The sequence below is a fragment of the Anguilla anguilla genome, chromosome 17 (assembly GCF_013347855.1).
Source record: "Anguilla anguilla isolate fAngAng1 chromosome 17, fAngAng1.pri, whole genome shotgun sequence".
Taxonomy (NCBI): domain Eukaryota; kingdom Metazoa; phylum Chordata; class Actinopteri; order Anguilliformes; family Anguillidae; genus Anguilla; species Anguilla anguilla.
The window spans coordinates 2,825,800-2,834,323 of NC_049217.1; the positions used below are offsets into that span (position 1 = coordinate 2,825,800).

The window sequence follows — 8,524 nt, forward strand, 5'->3', positions numbered from 1 at the left end:
CATTCTGTCTCAGGTCCCCTCAGACGTCATCCTGCTCCAGGAATGTGGCATTCCGTTCCGGGAGTTGGATGGCGTTCTGGGGGAGGAATGGAGAATGGGAGACTCTCTCTGGTCTGGCTCTAACATCGCCAGAGCTGATGGGGTCGGCACGTTGGTGAAAAATCCCTATGTACATATAACATCAAGCAACATCGTAGAGAGTGGGCGAATCCTCGTCACCGATTTCGAGGTCGGGACCACCACATGGTGACCGTGTCCCTGGCCTGGAAGAAACCTATAACCGTGGGTAAGGGGCTCTGGCGAATGAACACCAGCCATCTCCAAGACCCCCAGGTGCGACTCTCCTTCTCGAGACGTTACCTGGAGTGGGTGAGTCTAAAACACCTCTTTGACTCCCCGGTGGAGTAGTGGGAGATGGTGAAGGAGCGAGTGCGAGGCTACTTCCGGGCAGTCGGGCGGAGGAAGGCGAAGGAAAGGAGGGCAGTTTTTGTACATCACAATGCTGCCCTCCAGAGACTGAGCCTCCTCCAGTCCCGAGGCCTGGATGTTAGCAGTGAAATTGCATGGACTCGGCAGAGCCTCACCACCCTCTACCGGGAAGAGCGGAAAAAATTTACTTTCCGCTCCAAGCTCCAGGGCCTCGAGGAGGATGAGAAGTGCACACGGTTTTTCTTCCGCAGGGCGCGGTCTAAGACTAATAACATCTTGTCTCTCTACAACAACAGAGGTGTGGTGGTGTCTGAAGAGGCGGAGGTCCGGGAGGTGGCCGGGGAGTTCTACGGGGGCCTTTATAGTGAGAGGCCCTCCGACAGGGCTCTCATGGACACCTTCCTGGGCCGCCTTGACAGACGTCTGGGTGACGAGCAGATGGAGTCGGAGTTGAGCACCGAGGAGCTCACCCGGGCCGTGCTCTCCCTCAAGCAACACAAAGCTCCGGGTCCTGACGGAATCCCAGCCGAGTTCTACCAAACTTACTGGGATCTCCTGAAGGAGGACGTGGCTGAAGTTTTCAGAGCGGCGTACAGGGAGGGGCGGTTGGGGGCCTCACTGAGACAGAGCTTAGTAGCTCTTGTCCCAAAGAAGGGGGACCTGAAGGACCTCCGTAATTGGCGACCGATCAACCTCCTCTCAATCGACTATAAGATCATGGCGAAGGCGCTGATGAGGAGGTTCCAAGGCCTGATTACATCGGTGATCGGACCGGACCAGACCTGCAGCGTGCAGGGGAGGTCCATTAATGACAACCTGCTCCTCGTGAGGGATTTAATCATCCACTCCGGGGAGCGGCGGTCCCCCTTGTGCCTTCTCAGCCTCGACCAGGAGAAGACATTTGACCGGGTGAGTCATGTGTGCCTGGAGAGAGTGCTGGAGAGAATGAACATCCCTGGCCCCCTCCGGCGTTGGACGAAGATCTGCCTGACTGACATAACGGGCAGAGTGGTTGTCAACCGGCAGCCCTCTGACCCGTTTGCCATCAGGTCTGGCGTCAGGCAGGGGTGCCCTCTCGCATCTCTCCTGTACGTCATCTACCTAGAACCGTTTCTCCAGGCCATCAGGGCCAGCCCTGGAGTGGCGGGTTACCCGCTGCCGGGGGCTAGGGGAGAGCAGCTAAAGGTGATAGGCGTACATGGACGACATTACCATCGTCGCCACGGATAGTCGCTCCATCGCTTGTGCCACCAAGGTGTTGGACAACTTCTGTGCGGCCACTGGCGCCCTGGTCAACAGGGACAAGAGCAAACTGTTTCTGTCTCCCTATTATAGTGAGCCTCTAACCGTTTCCTTCCCTGTACGCAGGAGCTGGAGTGCACGGCCCCTGACCATGGCGGGTAAGATCCTTGTCCTGAAGGCAATTGTCCTGCCCATTCTTCTCTATGTGGGTAGGGTGTTTCCCCCAGACAAGGCCACCAGCAAACAAATTGCTAGGTTGGCCTTTCGCTTTGTCTGGGGGAGCAATATGGAGAAACTGAGTAGAGCCACCCTCCTCAAAGAGGAGAGGAATAGGGGGCGGGGGGTCCCGGACATAGTTACAATTCTTATGGTGCAAGGTCTGGCTGCCCTGGTCCAGAACGCTGGGAAGGTGGGAAAGGCCTCTGGTGCCTTTGCCAGGTACTATGCCACCCCCTTCCTGCGGGCAATGGGCCTGGGTGTGCTGGACCTCACCATACCGTATAGCTGGGATCCCCCTTATGTCTATCAGACCCTGAAGGACTTTGCTTTCAGGACGGGATTGCCTAGGGCTGGCCTGACCTCGTGGAGCTATAAAATCATCATGGCTCATTTAAGATCTAACGAGACTGCCACGCTCCTGAGGTCAGGGCCGGCCTGGGACCCGCAAGTCATCTGGGCAAATGTGACACACAAGTGTCTTACCAACAAACAAAAAGACATTGCCTGGATGACAGCTCACAGGTGTCTCCCCACAAGAGTTTTTATGTACCGCAGGCACTTAGCCCTCACTGAGCGCTGCCCCCACGGTTGCACTGACTCGGAACATATTAACCACCTGTTCTGGGAGTGCACCGTGGCTAGGCGGGTCTGGGGCCTTGTTGTTTCCTCTGTCTCCCAAAACAGGTTGCTGCCGAGGTCCTCCCTGACGGCTGAGAGAGTTCTCTATGGTCCCCGAGAGGGACTAAAGACAATGGAGCTCCAGCGTCAGTGGGGGATCATCAACACCATCAGGCAGGTCCTGTGGGAGACAAGAAACATCAAGGTCTACCAAAAAACATCAGTGGACCTGGTCACTCTCAGGAGGAGGATACAGAACCTCCTCCAGGACGGCGTGCTGGTGGACTTCCGAAAGAACAAGGACCTGGCGAGAGAGAAATGGGGGGTGGACCACTGGAAAGAACTCATCATATAGTCCAAATGGTAATGGTAAATGGACTGCATGTATATAGCGCTTTTATCCAAAGCGCTTTACAATTGATGCCTCTCATTCGCCAGAGCAGTTAGGGGTTAGGGGTTAGGTGTCTTGCTCAAGGACACTTCGACATGCCCAGGGCGGGGTTTGAACTGGCAACCCTCCGACTGCCAGACAATCGGTCTTACCTCTTGAGCTATGTCGCTAGTCCACCCCCCTAGGAGGGGCACCCGCTCTTCACCCCAACCCGAGCACACGTATTGTTGTTTATTTTTTTAAGGAACACAGTATTTATTGTAAATATTCTTAAAATAATTTTGTCTTGTGATTATTAGTTAAAATATAGGTAGGCTTGTTTTGTATTAGGTTTCCTTTTTCTGAGTGTTTAGATTTTTTTGTAATCTAGGGAATGTCTATGTTTGAATGTAATTTTTGTTCCTTTTGACTTTTTAAAGGAATACGTTTTAAAAAATGTAAAATGTCTAAACCAATAAAGATACATTATAGCTGAGAAATGCGTTTTGAAAGTGTTTGGTCTCGCTACCCACAATGATGAGGTAATCCATTCCTTTCTGAGCGCGACACGGATAGAGAGTATTGCTTTTGATTAACCGCTCTCTATCTTTGATGATCGTTCTGATTTTGTAAAGAATTCGGAAGAAGGGGATGCGTTCTGAGTGGTTACTTTAACGGTTGAAGATTATTTGTAGAATATATGTCATATTATAATGGAAATACAGCTATTCTGCAATGTGTTTTAGTTAACCAATATTTAGTGTTTATGCCAAAGGCGATTTAAGAAAAACTTAGACAAGACGTTTTGGATCGATTGCAGCGTTCCTTCAGCTTTAGTCGCTAGTGCGTATTAACCCGGCTTTGCTGCGTGTTCAGTTTAAGAAGGATTGCATGGTAGCATGCTGTCATGGTCCTGCGTTCCTGTCTGCGTTTTCCCTGTTGGGCCGCCAAAACACTTCTGTTCTGTGTCCTGCTCCCCCTGTGTTAATTGTATGATTGTTTCCAATTGTCTAATCATTGTTTTCTGGCTGTCTCGTTTTCCCTTCCCCTTCCATGGCCTGATTGTTCATGGTGCCCTCCTGTGTCTCGTCAGTGTGTTCTATTTAAGTTGCCCTCTTCCTTGACTCAGGTGCTGGATTCTTGCGGTATGTCTGGTTCTTCTGTGCGCCCCTCCTCAAATCTGCTCCATGCGTTCCTGTCTATGTTCTGGTTTCCTTGTGTTTGTTTCCACTTGTGTTCTCTCCTGAATGTATATATTCTGCCCGCTTCGGTTCCGCTTGTGCCTTGTGTGTTTTCTGTCCTGCCAGTGTTCCGCCCTGCCTGTGTTCTGTTTTGGTTTTTTTTAGGTTCTTAAGTATCTTTTTGTGTTTGTGGTTTTGCCCCTCGTGGCCTTTTGTTTGTTCCCTGTTGATTTAGTAAAGTCTTTGTTTCCCTTCATTTGGAGTTTTGTGTTTTTGACCTCTGCGTTTGGGTCCAACCCCCCCACGCATCCTGACCCATGCAATTACAAGTCCGTACAATTCAGTTGATACGCAGAGTCACCCGCTAGTCGCGATGTCTATAGTCGCAAAGTTCATTGCTTGTTTTCCCCGCCATTGTGCGCATGCTCCTGTGCGGTGTTTGGAGGTATAAAGCCGTAGCCACGAGTTGATATGCACAACGAAAGCGTAGATTGAAAAATGACGTGACTGTTTTTTACATTTCTTAAATTTATTATAAACAAGACAATACCTTAGCCACCTAGAAAATAAACACACTTTCTACACTTTCTTCTAAATGTACTGTTGGAAAATTGTTAATAAGGTCCAAAATAAATTACTACTACTACTGTTGCAAAATGAACTTTTCCTGGTCTTCCATACAAAATGTATTCACTCTTGCCTCTCTTTTGGCATTAGAATGGCATATGAAACCTATAATTATGTCGGTTGTATTTGTTCAAAAACACCTGTATCCACACATCAGTGGCTACAGTTAATACTGGTGACGTTTGGCTGAATATATTCAATGATCAGGTACATGGTTTATATCATTTGGACTCAACGTACGCACTGCAATGACATGCTGATTGTGGAAATTACTTGCAACCCGGAACATGTACAAGTAATTGATCAACGGAATAATGGATATAAGCATTATGGATTATGCAAGCATAAATTGAATTTCATCAATGATTTTCATCATTACTTAAGTTTCTTAAAACTTATATATATATAGGCTAGATAATGCTACTTATAAAATATTTATTTACAGTGTAATGTTGTGTGTAGTAACCTACAATGTTAAAAGCTAATAATTGTCAGCTTTAGGCCAAAAAAATGTCTAAAACATGAACAAAAATCTTGTGAACACAAAGAGCATCGTGCAGGGCAATCATGTATGAAATCAGTTTCTAATTTACTTGGATCTCAATGTGTAGCAGGTAGATGTTAAGACTATACTTTCAGGAACAATTTCTATAGTTTGTAACTGAGAAACTATAGAAGAAACTTTGCACAGTGGCAGTGTTGTTGCCTATGAGGTGCATCCGAGGCGTGATTATTGCTACTTTGCTTTTCTTGGCATGTGCTGGGGTTTCTCTTCATTCAGCACAAATCTTTCGCCTCATATTCTGGTGGATTGTCTCTCATCTATTCCTCTCTTTTGAAGGTCTGGTGGGGAACTACAGTACCAGTGGTTTGACCACAGCTGTGGTGGAACACCAGACCGGCGGAAAAGGCCGGACTCCGTAAGCGTTTGGGGGAAAGCAGATAGCAGCAGGACCAACAGGCCAGACCTGGAGGACGAGCTCAAGGAGCAGACAGAAGGACCAGTGCACCTCCTGGAATGGACGGTGTCTTCTGAGACCTCAATTGAGGATCAATGCCTGGCACCTTGCAGTACAGGGAGGTCCCCACGCAGAGGGGGGAGCCACTGTCGGCCCCCCTTTGGCTGCACGTCAAGTCCTAAGGGACGGGCGACTAACTCCTGAGTGCTGTCCTGTGTTCCTTGTGTCCTCAGCTGGAGTCTGGACACGGAGAGAGGGAGGATGGCACCAGGCATGCGCCGCCACAATGCCGTCAGACCCACCTGGATTCGGGCAGAAGAAGCGGGGGGAAGCTGCACCAACCAAGACCATCCGGCAGGACAGGGGGTTGAAGGCGCAGCCATAGTGGGCGTCTGTCAGCCAGCAACTGTTGGAGGGCCTACAATGCAGCTGCCCCAGACCCAGCCAGGAATGAGCCGAGAGTGACAGGTCTGACCCACCTGGAATTTAGTCGGGCAGTGCTCCAGAGAGCTATGGGCTTTGTGCATACGGACCTGAACTGCCTGGTAAAGGTTCCTGGTTCCACAGATATATTTGAAGTTAGCTTCAAAAATCCTAATGTCCTGGAGAGGTTCTGGAACCTCTACAGAGAGGGGAAAGATAGGAGTCCCCTTAGTAACTTCGCAGTTGAGCCCCGGTCTGACACGGAGTCCAAAGTGGTCACTGTGCAGTTTTATAACGAGGCTGTACAGGACCACAATGTGGCAACATGGTTGGACAGGTATGCCACTGTAAAATCTGAAGCCAGAAAGGTCCTGGATGAGGATGGTGTGTGGACGGGCTCGGAGATGGTTAGTTCAATAGAAAACTGATCCCTCTGCAGTGGGGGGAGTAAGTCATATCCCCAGCACAGTCACGCTGGGGAGAAATAGGGGAGTGGTCTTCTATCATGGCATGCCCAAGCTGTGCAGGAACTGCAGCGAGCTAAGTCACTTAGCTGCAGCCTGCACAGTGGTTAAGTGTAGAACTTGTGGAGGTGAACACGAGACCAGGGCATGCCGTGATCCCAAGCCCTGTAATCTGTGCGGAGCGAGGGGACATCTGTACCGAGACTGCCCCCTCTCATATGCCAACAGGGCTAGAGACACCGCGCCCCCACCACCACCATCGTACTCTATTCCCCCCCATCCCCCCACTCTAATCCCAAGAGCAGACCTCAAAGAACAATCTCAGACTGATGCACAACCTTCCTCACAATGCACTACACAGGAGTCCCTAGTCACTAGTAACACTGCCCCCCCCTCAAACCAAAGCCCCCTACATAACATAACCGGCTACTAACACTGTCACCGTTAAAATGGAGCCAGACTCTGATACCCCCATCAGATATCGATTTAAGTTCATGTTCTAACCTGTCATTTATTCTGAGCCTACACAACTGAAAACTTTTTTATTGTTATGATTAAGCTTTAAAAAAATTTTGCTCAGAAAGTTGAAAAAAAACATTTACGCTTGACACTATAAAAAGGTGTGCTGCATGTCTGCAGTTCTATGCACTGAGAGCAGCCTGTGGCAGTGTGGGAACGTCGTTGTCAATCATGAGCCCCTTTCACACATGGAACATGTAGCGTTGCTGTGTCAACATTGCAGTTCATCTTTAAAAGCAGCCAGATGTTTCACTGAATATTATCCTTAGCAAAGATATTAATGCCACCAGCACAATACAGTTGAGGAGTGATAGTTTTAAGATAACTAATAGCAACATTTCTAACCAATGTCGCACATTTATATGACCCCAAAAAGCTCATGTTAGGTAAAAAATGGAAGCATGCTTATCAGCTAAAAATCATTTAACCTATTTGTACGCGCAGTTGTTTTTGGTACAATGCAGCAAAAATTATTCTGTCAGCAAGGTTAATTAGCTGACTATATCTGCCATTAATATGTGATGATAGCCAGCTTGCTAAATTGGGTAACAAAACAACTTAACACTTAACACTAGAAGAGGCATACCAGGGAGAAGTATTGCATAGCAGACAAGCATTTTGGTTATGGTGCTCTCAAAACAGACAAAGCCATGTGGAGCAAGGACAGTGGCTCTGTTCGTTCCATATCGAAAATGACACAGCAGACGTGCAGTATCTTCGAAATTGCAATGTCTTGTATTTGTGCAAGAATTGTTGAGAGGGTAAACGCATTAAAGTATTTTTTAAAGAAACTGTTGCAATTTTACTCAAGTCCGACATACTTTAGCATGCTTTGTGCAGAACTTGTGCTGCTTCTGCTCCCACCGGAGCCCTGGCGGAAGATTTCTGTCCATCCTACCAGGCCCAGCCCCGGCAAATCCGAGGAATGCTGTAAACTGTGTGGCTGAAATAGCTCAGCTGGGAGAGCGTTAGACTGAAGATCTAAAGGTCCCTGGTTCGATCCCGGGTTTCGGCAATGGGAGGTGTATAGTCTTTTGATGAGTAGAGCTGAGCCCTCTGCCTGAGTTTACCGACTGCTCACCCTCCTGCTTAAGCTACCGATTTCACAGAGTGAAATCAAGTTTTAAGATTTGTACAGTTTAAACATTTAGGATTGTCGGGCCTTCGTGCGACCAAGTTCCTGAGATGTGGACCTGCACGAAAAGCCATGTGCGGCAGTGTGGGAACATCGCTGTCAATCATCATTTGTACTGCATTGTTGCAGATTACTTACTGGGGAGGGGCAATGAGAGAACTGACTGTAGAAGGCTCTATTGACTTTTTGCTGAGGCGTGATTGAATTGCAGATGAGAAAACGGCCCGAGATAAACTGGTTTCCCTTCTCACTTGGGGTCCGTCCCAATACTCAAAAATGGCATACTCCTTTCCTCCACTACCACCTCTTTTTTGTGCCCCAGAGACCGATCATTGTGT

At 48.5% G+C, this 8,524-nt stretch overlaps 1 non-coding gene and 1 pseudogene across 1 annotated transcript; both read left to right on the forward strand.

The window, feature by feature from the left end:
- Nucleotides 1–3,368: 3,368 nt before the first annotated feature.
- Nucleotides 3,369–3,545, forward strand: LOC118217451 (annotated as a pseudogene).
- Nucleotides 3,546–7,993: 4,448 nt separating this feature from the next.
- trnaf-gaa lies at nt 7,994–8,066 on the forward strand. Its single transcript has one exon. It is a non-coding gene; the product is annotated as a tRNA-Phe (tRNA).
- Nucleotides 8,067–8,524: the final 458 nt, after the last annotated feature.